The sequence below is a fragment of the Mya arenaria genome, chromosome 14, assembly GCF_026914265.1.
Source record: "Mya arenaria isolate MELC-2E11 chromosome 14, ASM2691426v1".
NCBI classification, from domain to species: Eukaryota; Metazoa; Mollusca; class Bivalvia; order Myida; family Myidae; genus Mya; species Mya arenaria.
In genome coordinates, this window is record NC_069135.1 from 42,504,248 (window position 1) to 42,519,010 (window position 14,763).

At 32.2% G+C, this 14,763-nt stretch overlaps 1 long non-coding RNA gene across 1 annotated transcript; it reads left to right on the forward strand.

The window, feature by feature from the left end:
• Positions 1–9,012: 9,012 nt before the first annotated feature.
• On the forward strand, positions 9,013–13,617 carry LOC128218491 (uncharacterized). Its single transcript, XR_008258388.1, has 3 exons — positions 9,013–9,293; positions 10,391–10,531; positions 10,849–13,617. It is a non-coding gene; the product is annotated as an uncharacterized LOC128218491 (long non-coding RNA).
• Positions 13,618–14,763: the final 1,146 nt, after the last annotated feature.

Consider the following 14,763-nt stretch of genomic DNA (forward strand, 5'->3'; position numbering starts at 1 on the left):
ACTGCGGCCATACTCGGTATACGAACAAAAGCGGTATGCAATCAAATTTTGCTTTGATTAAAAAATTGTTCTTTATACCGACATCGAGTTTTTCTTCGTATTGACGCCCAGAAAGAAAAAAAAGAAGTACAAACATGACTTTAAAACCAAAACACCATACGTCTATTCACGGCACCAGGCACCAGGCACACGTGCACAATCGAATGTCCATTCCGGACACGTGCATGTCTCATGTAGTTCTCATTATAAATCTTGATATAAGTCGCAGTTTATTGCAGAGACTACCATTATACGAGGATATAATGCGCTTCCTGCAATCATTTCACATGTGTGGCAATACACTGTTGGTGTCGTGTCGCGATACTGTGGATGATTCCAAATAAACGCGATTCAAAATAGCACGGAAGTATGACCACAACAGGACAACTGCTGACTACTGACCAGAAATAAGTGGTTAATGGAGCTTTAAGGTACGCCTCACTTGCCCATCATTTTTCTCAGGAAATAATTAAATATCTCTCAATATGTTGAGTGCTCTTTTACAAAAGGAAAGAAAGTTAAATCTTGATTAACAACAATACTACTAGCTTCAATTCACTTCTATGAATTTATGAAATAATAAAAATAACATAACAGCATTATATACAGTTCGTAGTAAACCTCAGGTGACGCAATGGACATTAACACACACTAGATGATCCCTTAAAATTAGTCTCTCTGTTCTTGAGTGTCATTTGAAGTAAATGTTAGATATATCAGCAGGAGGAATGATAAAACATATAAAAACAAAATAACCTAAATTGTACGTTAATTGTTCTCAATTAACACGTTCAAAAAGCAATGGTTTGGAGTAAAAAATCTGTATCCAACGAAATGCTCAAATTATTATTGAAACTTATTACTAAATATTCGATATATTGCTGTTCCGATATTTTTTATCTGATATATTATTTCGGTAATTCTTGATGAATATAATATTTTATTTTTCATCAAAAGCAGATTTCTAAATGTTTGTAAAAGCAGATATACAACTTAATTCTGCAGATCAGGCAAGATAATTCTTAAGTCCTTAGGGAGTTTTTTTGCAATTTCACAAGGGATGCGGAAATACATCCTTGACTAAAAGACAAATTTATGCTGGCTTGGAATGTCAATATCAATTGGTTCCTCTATTTCTTTCAGTCATAAATTGGTCAATTACTGTAATAGGAAATTTAGCATTTATTTCCATGCTGGTTTGATGTAAATATAAATCAGAAATGACACGGCTATAAGTAATGCGATGTCTTAAACATGTAAGTTATAGTGAATCTATTTTATACAATGTCTTTAAATTCGGGTTTTTAAGAGAAGAAGCAAATGATTGACTTTAAAGATCATTGAGTCTTAACATTAAAAAAATGAAAAATTGATACCAAGAGCACTCTTTCTTAATTTGTGTTATGATGCTTTATCTGCAATTTAACAGGTTTTTAGTAAAAACTTTTATACTCCTTTGAACTGACAGAGGTGTCAAAGCATTGAGAAGACTAGATGCAGGAAGTTTTCTCATGTTGAAAAAAGTAGTTACTATTCTTAATGCAAAGTCTGCATATACTTTTAGTTAAATAGGCTGTTCCTGTTCCTTCATTCATATTATTGATAGCAAGTAGGTCAAAATAATTTCACAAAGGAATAGACTGATACTGTATAGCAGGGTATGTTTCCAAAATACGAGAATGACAACGGCAACAGTTGTTCATATTCACTAATGGTTATCGTTACACGCATTGACGCGTTGCAAAACACTTCAGAATGGTAGGATTATAACTGATCTGGATGAAATCTGTTTGGATAGTTAACCCATTGCTATCAGGACAAAATCTTAGGTAATCGTGCGCATCAAACCCAGAGATATTATGTGAAACTAATCAAATGAAACCAATATGTGTAATCTCTGACGAATATCAGAAAATATATCCATAATTTCAAAACTAAACGAATACACAGCCGACACAGAGGTGGGATTGTTGCAAATTCCTATGTTTATATTTTTTTTTATAAAAATTGCTTTCATACAGGAGCTTGTGTTTGTTGCAGCATGACCAAAATAATTATTCACACTATCTGCTTTGACCACGAGCGATTGTTAAAACAGTCATTTAATGTTGAACAATTTTTTTATACTCTTCTAAATTTTATCAAAATTGTATTTTGGGTCAGTCAGTTATTTTAAATAATTTTTGTTAGCAAAATAAAGCAACACCCAAGAAATAATGGAATATCTAAAGCTTACAAATGCAATCGTTTCTAAACAAAATTATAACGGTTGAAACAATGGTTGGGCCCATAATATGGTTTTCTTGGTAAAGATACTTCAAAAGCAGCAAGGCGATGGGAGGGAAGGCGAGCAAGACCAAAATAGTTATTGTTGCAGAGTTAATTTTCATGGTTACATTGTTTTCAACGTCCTGTCATTTCTAAAATACTTTTTGAAATTTAAGACATCAATAGTTTATATTTTACGACATTAATTTTATTTTGTGAAACCGGATCCATTACCAGTGAAATTGTTACAAATTTATATATTTATCCCTTCAAGCACAACTAATGTAACATTGAGGGTACATCCTGGTAGCATTTTGCTGGTATTCCATCTATTCTTGGAGATTTTGATTTCTTAAAGTTAATAATTGAATTTTCTAGTTCTAATATCTCGATTATTTTGTAAAATACTGATATCATGATGATTCAATGATGTATTTACATCTGCTAATAGTTCTGATGCTCTTTGCATGTCAATGCCCTCTTATTTAAATACTTACATTTTTTGATCATGTAGGATATTTCTAATACCACATTTAGTTTTCCAAGTTTCAGTCTTTATTTTTTTCCATAATTTTTCCAAATTAATTTTTCATCTTCGTTTATAAATTAAGCCCTTGACCTTATTTGGACAGCATTTGCGTGATTTTTATAGTGATCTTTTATTTTTTCTGATAACGATTTTATTTCTGAGCATATGTCATCTGTCAGATGTTTTTGCTTTAATTGTGTCGTATTTGTTTTTCTAACTGTTTCGTACTAAGTTAACTTTTATTCAGTTGTGTACAGAAGTCTATTGATTTTTCTTTTATTCTTATTTTTGCAATTTCCCACAATGATGTTAGTGTTAATGAATGAGATTTCTTAAACTTGTAAGTTTAAGGGAATCCAGTTTATATAGATGTCTTTAAATTCGGTATTTCAAGAGGAGAAGAAACACAGAATTATAAGATCTCTGAATGTTTACATAACGTAAATGAAAATTGATACAAAGAGTACTCTTCCTTAACTTGTGTAAATATGCTTTATCTGCAATTTAACAGGTTTTTAGGAAAATATTTTTATAATCCTTTAAAGTGACAGAGGTATCATAGCTGCATATACGTGTAGTTTGATAGCCCATTCCAGTACTTTCCGTCATAGTACTGATTTCATGGTGGTCTACATAATGTTACAAAGGAATAGACTGATACAGTATAGCAGGGTATGTTTTCAAAATACGAGAATGACAACGGCAACAGTCGTTGATATTCACTAATGGTTATCGCTACACGCATTGGCGCAGTGCAAAACACTTTAAGGAATGGTTGGATTATATGATATTGATGAAATCTGTTTGGATAGTTAAATCACTGCTATCAGGACAAGATCTTAGGTAATTGTGCGCATCTCACACGGAGATGTTATGTGAAACTAATCAAATGAAAACAATATTTGCAATCTCTGATGAATATCAGAAAACATATCCATAATTTCACAACTGAACGATTAAACAGCCGACTTAGAAGAGGGTAAATTGTTGCAAAACACTGATTGTTTATATCATTTAGAAGCATTGCTTCCACACAGTAGTTTGTATGTGTTTCAACATGACCAATATAATAGTTCATACTATCTGCTTTGGCCACGTGTGATTGTGAAATCAGTCATTTAATGATAAACAAACATTTTCATTCCTCTAAATTATATCAAAATTATATTTTGGTCAGTCAGTTACTTGAAATCATTTTTAACAACAAAATATTTGAATAACCCGGAAAAAATGGAATATTATTGGTGTGTGAATGGCAATCGTTTCTGAACAAAATATAAGGGTTGAAACAATGGTTACTGCCCATAATATGTTTTCATGGTAGAGCAACACGGCGATGGGAGGGAATGCGAGCAAGATCAATACAGTTTTTGGTGCAGAGTTAATTTATATGGTTGAATTGTTTCCACATTTTTAATTTAATTTTCATTTTTTAGACATCAAAAATTTTGTTTTACGACTTAAATTTGATTTTGTGAAAGCAGATTCATTTCCAGTGTAAGTGTTAACACTTCATCTATTTATCCCATTTAAACACAAATATTGTTACATTGAAGGTAACCTAGGCGATGAACAATCTGGACGTCAACAGGTTTATTCAGGAAGTTAAGATAATACTATCCATTGTTTATTCTATGTAATCATTTAAACATATCCAGAATATGGAATACTCGTTCAGAGGTATAGAGCAAGGTTCCAAATATTTAACACAACTAACACCTGTAGGCAATTACCATTCTATTCATAAACGTCATGAAATCAAGAGCATGCAGTCGATTTTAACTTTTAATAAAAAAAGTTCATGATGCTAGAATAAAGCCTTTTCTAGATAGTAACGTTTTATATTTAATATAAGAAGTGAACTCGTTTCTTTGAAACCAGCCCACCATACGCCTATTCACGGTACCAGACACACGTGCACAATCGAATCTCCATTCCAGGCACGTGCATGTCTCATACAGTTCTTATTATAAATACCGTTCATGAAAAATTGTGTGGCCCTAAATAGGGCCGTTTTTGTACTCATGATATAAGTCGCAGTTTATTGCTGAGACTATCATTACATTAGCTGAGGTTAAAATGCGCTTCCCACAAATAACATGGAAGTATGACCACAACAGGACAACTGCTGACTACTGACCAGAAATAAGTGGTTAATGGAGCTATAAGGTACGCCTCACTTGCCCATCATATGTCTCAGGAAATAATTAAATATATCTCAATATGTTGAGTGCTCTTTTACAAAAGGAAGGAAATTTAAATCTTGATTAAAAACAACACTACTAATTTCAATTCGCTACTAGAAATTTAGAAAAAATAATAATAGCATAACAACATTAAATACAGTTCGTAGTAAACCTCAGGTTTCCCAATTTCATGAAGTTATATGGCAAAATAAAGAACTGCTTGTATATTTATTTATAGCATAATGCATTGTTGACCATGGGTTTTGGTTGATAATTGCCCAAGTTAAAACAATTATTCCTTCCACTGGGCCAGTTATCAACCAAAAGCTATGATCAACCATGTTTTATTCTGTATAATACATATGTTTTGTCATTTGTCAATGATTTCAAATGAATTTAAACATTATTTTGTGGAATAATGAAGGATTTGTCATATGATTAGCATGTAGTCTGAAAGTTTTAAAATGAAAAATTACATAAGCTGTGAAAAATAACAAGTGACTGGAATTCAAAATAACAAACCTTTTCATACGTGTTTTCAGAATAAGCCTGCAATATTTACATTCTTCAAATATTTCCTGTTTTACATCGCCTGATTTTGATGTTAATTTCAATAGGTGAGCACAGCTACAGTCGATCAAGCCTAGGAGCAGTTTCATAAGCATCTCTGCTTGAATGACCCTAGCCATTTCGTTAGAATAATTAACATTTCTCAGCAAATAGAGTAAAAGAACACGTTTCAACAAAACATTTCCTTGTGCTTTATGACGTTTACCGAATGTAAACATCCGATACGGTTTCGGGTATTACTCGTTACTGAAACACGGAAAGTGCCAAACTATTTTCACATTTTCTTGCGCCGATATTTCCATTTTAATTTCTTTAAAGCTTTTAATGTTTAAATGTTTGCCTACCAAGTTTTTATTTTCGTGAAAATGACGTCAGTGTGCACGTTCTCGTCTTCGTCGGGCAATTATGCCATAATTGCCCTGACGTGGCATGATAATCTCACGGGCTGAGACGGTAATCATTATTGCAGGAACGAATTTCTTTAGTAAAATCTTACTATTTATAGTGGCATGTGTATTATGTTTGTATATTACATAACACGCCATCGACGCAATAAAACAAACGTCCGAACCGTATTAACGCTAAAGAATACATGAGATTAGCGCCACATGATGAAGGGTGGACAATTTGAACCTAGGGCAACGAGAAAGAGTTAGACATATAAGCAGAAGTAATGATAAATCATATGAAAACAAAATGGCGCTTAAATTGTACATCAATTTCTAACAATTTACATTTTCAAAAAGTAATCGTTTGGAGAAGAAATCTGTATCAAACGAAATGCTCAAATTTTACTGAAAACTTACTAATCTTAAGTCGATAAATTGTTGTTTCTATACTTAGCATCGATATCTGATATATTCTTACTGTATTTTTTAGCAATATATTATGTTTTGTTATCGAAATTAAATGTTTGTAAATACAGACATACAACTTAATTCTGCAGAGTAGACCAGATAATTCTTAAGTCTTAAGGGAGTTTTAGCAATTTCACAGGGAATTTCCGCATCGGAAATACATCCCTGACTAAAAGACAAATTCATGCTGGCTTGGAATGTCAATATCAATTAGTTTTTCTATTTCTTTCAGTCATAAATTGGTCAATTACTGTAATAGGAAATTTAGCATTTATTTCCATGTTGGTTTGATGTAAATATAAATCAGAAATGACACGGCTATAAGTAAAGCAATGTCTTAAACATGTAAGTTATAGTGAATCTATTTTATATAATGTCTTTAAATTCGGTATTTTAAGAGAAGAAGAACAACACTGAATTTTAAGATCCCTGAGTCTTAACATTACTAAACGAAAAATTGATACCAAGAGCACTCTTCCTTAATTTGTGTAAATATGATTTATCTGCAATTGAACTGGTTTTTGGGTTAAAAATATTATGATCCTTTAAATTGACAGCGGTATGATAGCATTGTGAAGAATGGATGCAGCAAGTTTTCTCATGTTGAAAACTGGTTACAATTCTTAATGCAAAGTCTGCATATACGTGTACTTTAAAAGGTCGTTCCAGCAAGTAGGTCAAAATAATTTCACAAAGGAATAGAATGATACTGTATGGCAGGGCATTTTTCAAGATGAAGACGGCAACAGTTGTTCATATTCACTAATGGTTATCGTTACACGAATTGGCGCGTTGCAAAACACTTTAAGGAATGGTAGGATTATAACTATGATATGGATGAAATCTGTTTGGATAGTTAACCCACTGCTATCAGGACAAGCTCTTAAGTAATTGTGCGCATCAACACCCAGAGATGTTATGTGAAACCAATCAAATGAAACCAATATTTGCAATCTCTGGCGAATATCAGAAAACATATCCCTAATTCACAACTGAACGATTACACAGCCGACACAGAGAAGGGTAAATTATTGCAAAACACTCTTTGTTTATATTTTTAGAAACATTGCTTCCACACAGGAGTTTGTATTTGTTGCAGCGAGACCAAAACAATTGTTCATACTATCTATTTTGACCACGAGCGATTGTGAACACAGTCATTTTGTGTTGAACAAATCTTTTGATACTCTTCTAAGTTATATCAAAATTGTATTTTTGGTCAGTCATTTACTTAAAATAATTTTTGTTAACAAAATAAAGCAACAGTCAGGAAATAATGGAATATTTATAGATTATAAATGCAATCGTTCCTAAACAAAATATAACGGTTGAAACAATGGTCACTGCCCATAATATGGTTTTCATGTCATAGATACATCAAGAGAAACAAGGCGAGGGGAGGGAAGGCGAGCAAGACCAATATAGTTATTAATGCAGAGTTAATTTTCATTGTTGAATTATTGTTACGATATTTTTTAATACTTAAAATTCTTGAAATTTAAGACATCAAAAGTTTATGTTTTACGATATAAATTTATTTTTGTGAAACCAGACCCATTATCAGTGAAATTGTTATAAATTTATATATTTATCCCATTTAAAGGCAACCTAGGCGATACATAATCTGGAAGTCAACAGGTTTATTCAGGAAGTACAATCAATTTTTTGATCTATGCAAACATTTAGACATATCCAGAACATGGAATATTCGTTAAGGGGCATAGGGTAAGTTTTAAAATATATTGCTCATCAGTTGTAGGCATAAACGTCATGCATCCAAGATCATGCAGTATATTTTAACTTTAAATACAAAAAGTTCACGATACTAGAATAAAGCCTTTTCTAGGTAGCTACGCTTCATGTTCAATATCAGAAGTGAACTCGTTCCTTTCAAACCAGCACACCATACGCCTTCTCACGGCACTACGCGCACGTGCTCAATCGAATGTTAATTCCAGACAAGTCCATGTCTCATGCAGTTCTCATTACAAATCTTGATATGAGTCGAGGTTTTATTGCCAAAAATTATATTTGGGGCCGCACTGAAGTGCGCGCATATTATGGAATGGGAATTTATTTTAGTTAGTGGTAGGAGCGGTTTTTAAGTTGGTTGACAGTTGGGTCTTACTGTTATTTTACAATGATTAAAAAATGCAAATTGGTGGCGATTGCATGGGTGTTAGAAATGCTTTTTGTGGTTGAATAGATAGTCTTCAATTTATCTTCAAAACATTATTTCGGAAGAACGAAAAATAAGTTTAATAACTGTTCCCGATTTGTTTACGTTTTCCGATTGGTTACTTGAAATATCTGAAATATCATGTGCCGGAAATGTAAAATGTGTGGACCGGTAATTATGTGAATGTGAATAATTATGTTTTATGTTGTTTTGTTATGTTTACTGCATTGATAAACCATGACGTAATCTTTTTTCTTTAATCTAATCGATATTGGAATTAAATGTTCACCTAACTTTATTTGTTAATGTGTTGAAGGTGACATTGAAAATTTTATTACGATTGTCCCCGAGTTGTAACACATACCGGATGTTGCTATTTTTAGATCCAGAAGGTATTTCCCCGCTATTCATAGGACAATAATGGAATTTCTACATCGTAGTAGTTCGAAACTCGGGTGATGATTTTATCATGAATATACGTTTAAAATAAGTAAACACTTAAAGTGCACACTGACAGTTGATTACGATACACCTAACAATTTGAGTCATTACAGTAAAACATGGATTATAAGTGAATTATACGCGTAAGAGAAGATTTTCTGTTGAAAAAACGAATGTCAACAATCGGCATGGAACTGGGATATTCGTATCAAAGGGCTATGTATGTAAGTATCTTTGAGTAGTTTTGTACGTTGATGTGTTCAAAAATGTTTGTTTTTTAATTTATCTTTGGAATTCTTAAATCATTTTTATTTGCTAAATGTTAAGACAGCGTGTTAATATTTTTACATACATGTACTATAATTATATATTATTATAAATATAAATGTTACACAGATCTACTTATGCACCAGTCAATTGTAACCACGCCCCCTCCCCAGGTCGGGGGTATACCGGGGGAAAAGGACCGTGTTTTTACCTTCGAGGTGTCCGGTGTGTTGGGTGAATGCGGTGGTGGGGCGTGGTTACAATTGACTGGTCAATTGTAACCACGCCCCCCAGGTCAGGGGAATAGCCGGGACTTTCGGTCCAGCCAACCCCAGGTAAAATCCTCGTCCTGCGAGGACGAACTGATGGTCAAATCCCTGCCATTTGCCCCCGCACCCCAGGGAGCCTAGGGGCATATTCCCCGCTATATTTTGCTCGAAGACAAAACCACCGCATTCACCCGGCACTGCAGGGCCACCTGAAAGGTAAAAACACAGCCCGTTTCCCCGGCTATCCCCGGCATAACCCCGGACCTGGGGGACCATGGTTACAATTGACTGGTGCATTATGTACATGTTTCATATTTTTAAATGTACTTATGCACATTATTTATGTATATGATATGAGTATGTATTCTTTTATTTGATTGTTTTATCTTAGAAAAATATTAGACTTAAAATTTTGTTTAAAAATGATGTGTTTTGGTATGTGACCTATTTTTAACATACCATAATACATGAACATACCCATTATTTGTTTACAAACTGCATATTTTCAAAATAAACCTGTGAGAAAAGACGTACATGGTTTCGGGCTGGAAGCCACGACAGCTTTGACACTAGCGACATTCATTTGCTTGGTGTAGGTCTCGTTAAAACCCCGTACTGTTGTGAATTATTATCAACCATATGCACAACAACTACACATTTGTGCTTACCAACTTACTCTTGGCTAAAACGGATATTAGTGCAGAATGTATAATTGATATATGTGCTTTTGTCTTTCACAGTTGTAGTTTCTGCCGGTTGATAATCAGAAGTCTAATTTCTTTCAGGTAGGAAAATGACTGAATATTACTAAGTCAACAAATTGGGGTTATGAAGAATTCCAGCCTGCATTAAATACTATGTTGGATCATTGAGACAGATTTGACATCCATGTCATCCACAAGGCAGTCATATCTGATAGAGATGATGTGAGTATTTCATATAAAACATATTTGAGTTGGTGTTTGTTGTTTTATAAACTCACTGTATTCAATAATCAAGTGGTTGTGGTGGTTGTGGTGGTGGTGATGATGATGATGATGATGATGAATTTTATTGATAAATTTAGTAATTTTCTTTATATATATATATATATTATCTACATGTATGTATCAGCTAGTTCTTTTTTTAAATAATGTCGAGAAATATTAAACTGTTTATATTTTATTTTGTATATGTATGGCAGTATTATTATATACACTAATAAGTTAGAAAGGCTTTTAAAGTACATTTTTATCCTTTACAGCACTAAACTTTGTAGATGGGTAAAGAACCTAAAGGGGCATGACAACCAAATCAGCATTGACTCAGCATTGAGTAATTATCATCTGTGCACACACTACAAGTACAAACGCATGGGAACAGACCAAACTTCAAATGTTGAAGAGTGAAGACTTATTGTGAAAAATTACCATTGACAAAATAAAACAAAAAGACATTGATTACCTACAGAGACTGTTTACATGTTATAATCATAAAAAGACAAATTAGTTGAGAACTTTCACTCTGACATTTTTGGAGGGGCATTACAGCCTACATGTACATAGTGTTCTTGTTTCTTTACATATTTTAATTTGAAAGTACATTCATTGTTTTTAAATCTGAATTTTGAGTTAGTATCATACGAAAATTCATTTATTTGAATGATTACATTTTATGAATAAGTCCAATAAAGCTTTATCAATTTTTACAAGAAAAGGGTTGATTTTTTAAGCATTTTATTAGCTATAAAAATGTATGGTTACATGACATTATGTATGTATTTTCTTCAAAATTGAACGGTAAACTATCATAAATTGTCTTTTAAATTGTTCATTAGACATCATAGAAAATATTTAAAATGATTTCAGCAGGTTGCCTTATTATTAATTATTTTTTATGAATTTATAAAACTGCTTTATATTTTTTTTAAACATCGAAATACTGCTCTGTTCAGAAGACTCACAAGATCAATCAAAATGATTTTTTTGCATGTGTGTCAATAATGCTGTTCGGTTGAACTTATGTTTTCTGTTAACTGAAGTTTATTTCACCAGAAACTGTTGTGTTTATTTCATATAAAGCTCTGATAATGTGAAACAGAAATCTAATATAGACAAAATATTTACTTGTCGCTCTTTGTAGCCCTTGGAGTTTGGGGTTGGGTGTAATGAAACTTAAATAACTATTTTAATTCACGGTAAAATATCTTCAAAATTTGGATAAAAGTCCCATAGTGTACCTTGATAAAACTATGTTGTCGGTGAAAGCTTTTTTTAAAGTGTGTATTACTTAAATACCTTAATTCAGTTTAAATAATTATGGCCTGATTTTTGTTTTCAAATAGATTTCCTGTTATATTGAGCTTTGTCAATTTTGTTGTTGTTTTGTATTATGTACAATTACTACTTCTATTTCCTAACTTAAATTTTTTGTCTAATTTGTCAAATTGAATTGGTACATATTTCATATAAAGTGAAAAAAAACACACACTATTTTAAAAGATGCACTCTTACTCCCAAACAAGACTTATCACAATTAATATTATTGTTTTGATTTTTCAAAATGGATTGATAGATGTCAACAACAATGTTTCCAATGAAGGATTTTGAGTTCGATTTGCTAATAAGAATGAACATAAAACATGGTATTTCTGCCTTGTGATACTATAGTAGACCACAGTCAATCTTTTAGCAATCACCAATCATTTAATATTTGTCATGCTTTCTGCTATTATAAACAGGGTCACAAGCTTGTTATAAATCAGTAAACAATATTTCAGTAAATGCATTATTTAGTAAGTAGTTATTGTTTTATCAGTCAATTTGATGTGTGTTATAAATACAATTATATGCAGGGCTTCCATTAAAGGAAGTTTGGAAGTATATTACTCCTTAGAAATGGGTTAAAACTTTCAAAATTGATTTCTAGGAAGTACAAAAACTTCCATAATTTTGAAGAAAACCACCAAAGTAGAAAGCTTGGAAGTTCGAAATATTCAAACCTTGTGTCAATATTACTTTTATGGTCACAATTTCAATCAGTCTTAAGATAAAATGATTTATTATAATATAAGTCTTTGAATTTGGCAAGTTAAAGTTACAAATTACTTGATTTTTAACATTCTAATTGAAAAATAGTGGAAAAAGATATTGTATTCGGGAGATTTTAACATCCACATTTCAGTGTAAAACTTCCAAAATTGATGGACAGGAAGTTGATACTTCAAGTTTCAAATTCTTAATGGAAGCCCTGTTAAATGTATTGATTTCAATTAAGAGTTTCACTTTTAAGATGCTCATTTAAAGATAATGAACAGACACACAAAAACTAGACACATATGATACTAATTGTATGAATGATTATTGTTTAGGTGACCTCTGATTTGTTTTGGAGATATTCATAAATGGGTGCTATTCTTTGTTGTCTTCAGTTTCTTATACATTCAAGGATTTTTATAATTGCTTTTCTGGTATATATTAATTTAATGCAAGTGAAAACACACTTTAAAGTAGACACATTTGATACTAATTATATAAATGATTATTGTTGACATGTACTCTGATTTGTTATGAAGATATTCATAAAGGGGTGTTCGTCATGTTATTATACATTTTGGACTTGATTTAGTATTGCTTTTCTGGTATATATTCATTTAATGCACAAAGAAATTATTTTAAGTGTTCAGTATCACTTTCACACATTGTTTACCATTATTTTGTGCATATTTGGCCTATTTATGCTTATATGTGCATTGTTGTATTTCAAAACCTTTGTGAAAAATAGAAACAGTATTATTTCTTTCATGCATAGTCTGATACATATTCAGTTTGTATGCATTACTTTTATCATATTTGAAAAAAATGCCATTGTCCTATAAGACACATGCTATTTTTGTGTTAATATCACTATCAACTAAAAACATCCATTTTCAACTCTTCTTTACCATGTAAATGGAGAAGTTAACATTATAACTCCATTGACCAGTTGTTTTATGCAATTTGTCCAATTTCATACATTTTAGTATTATTAAATAGCTAAAAACAAGGCATGTTATGTTATAAATGCATTTCATCTAGTAAACAATGTTCTCTTTTTATATAACAGTTCAATAATTATGTTCTATTTATGTTTGTAACTTTCATATGAAATGATAATGTTTATTAAAGTACTACAAAAATTGTTATTTCATGTCACTTCTTCATGATGAATTCCCCATATAATCAGGAAACTTATTCTTCCCTTTAAGTTGTCATTCCAGCATGGTGACTTTGCCCCCTCCCCCTAAATGATTAGAACTGCAGTGTACAAGAACAATAACTCTATTTCAGCGAATTGCAAGAGTTATTCCCTTTGTTCCTTTTCCTGTCCGTAGCATAACAAGAAAACTACTTTTTGGAATTTCATTAAACATCATTCAATGGTAAAGCACAACAAGAGGAAGTGCAGTGCACAATGACTATAGCTGTATTTCAGCTAATTACAGAATTATTGCCCTTTGCCTCTTTTTCTTGACCAGAGCATTACTTTCAAAATACTCATGGTATTGAAATAAAACTTGGTATATGGATAGGTGGCAATGACAAAAAGTACAGTGCATAAGCACCCTAATTCTGTCGTGTTCATTAATGTACCACACCCCTAATGAAATGTTCAACTTGAAACTCTTCAATTTCAATGCCTTAGCCTATGTTGTTAAGCAGAATACTACAAATATTTTGAGAATTTCATGGATGCGGTTCGATGCATTGTAATATGCTTGTTGGCCTTGACATTCCTTGTTTTTCAACATATAACAAATGCATAAACTATTAAACGGCGCCCTTTGATGCTTTGCATCAATTGTCTTTCTTGTTAAGAGGATGTAATGCACTTCCTGCAACCATTTTACATGTTTGACAATACACTGTTAGTGTCGGGTCGCGATAATGTGGTTGATTCCAAATAAACGCGATCACAAATAGCGCGGAAGTATTACCACAACAGGACAACTGCTGAAGACGGTTCAGATAGAAGCGGTTAATCAACTAATAAGTTCATTTTTCTCAAGAAAAATACATATCACTTGTGCACATGTGTTCTTTTTCCAGAGGGACGGGAATAAATACTCATACTACCCAATGTCATAAAGTAATAGTGCAAAATAAAGAAGCAATTCATGGTTTTGTTTTTACTTGACAAA